The sequence below is a fragment of the Convolutriloba macropyga genome, chromosome 8, assembly GCF_964194025.1.
Source record: "Convolutriloba macropyga chromosome 8, txConMacr16.3, whole genome shotgun sequence".
In the NCBI taxonomy this organism is placed as follows: domain Eukaryota; kingdom Metazoa; phylum Xenacoelomorpha; order Acoela; family Convolutidae; genus Convolutriloba; species Convolutriloba macropyga.
The window spans coordinates 35,871,921-35,872,872 of record NC_134475.1 but is presented as its reverse complement, the minus strand read 5'-3'; positions in this window follow the sequence as shown (position 1 = coordinate 35,872,872).

The window sequence follows — 952 nt, the reverse complement described above, 5'->3', positions numbered from 1 at the left end:
ATATATATATATATATATATATATATATATATATATATATATATATATATATATATATATATATATATATATAGATATATATATATATATATATATATATATATATATATATATATATATATATATATTATATATATATATATATATATATTATATCTATATATATATATATATATATATATAGATATATATATATATATATATATATATATATATATATATATATCTATATATATATATATATATATATATAGATATATATATATATATATATATATATATATATATATATATATATATATATATATATATATATATTATATATATATCTATATATATATTATATATATATATATATATATATATATATATATATAGATATATATATATATATATATATATATATATATATATATAATATATATATATATATATATATATATATATATATACTATATATATATATATATATATATATATATATATATACACACACACACACATATATATATATATATATATATATATATATATATATATATATTTAATGTTAATGATTTAAAATTGTTAAACAATCTCGAAAACTTTGCTAATAGGGTTATTATATTTGATGATGTGGGCGATAGGATTATAATACCAGTCATAGATACATTATGTTCTAAGGGAAGACGTCACGAATATATTATAATATGTGTAGGAATTACAGTAACAGATTTCTCAATAATCAAGCAAGAGAGAACACACCAGGAATATACATTACTTCAAATAATTCACTACTATTCTTTAAAACTGTACAAGATAAGTTTAATTTTAATTCTAACCTATATAGATTTAATCAATATCAGTATGGAGTAATAAAATATAGTAGTATTAGTGACTATTTTATTGTATTAGATAAAGATAAAATTGTTGAATTTGATTCTAGAGTTGGTGATCTTTATATCGAGAAGTA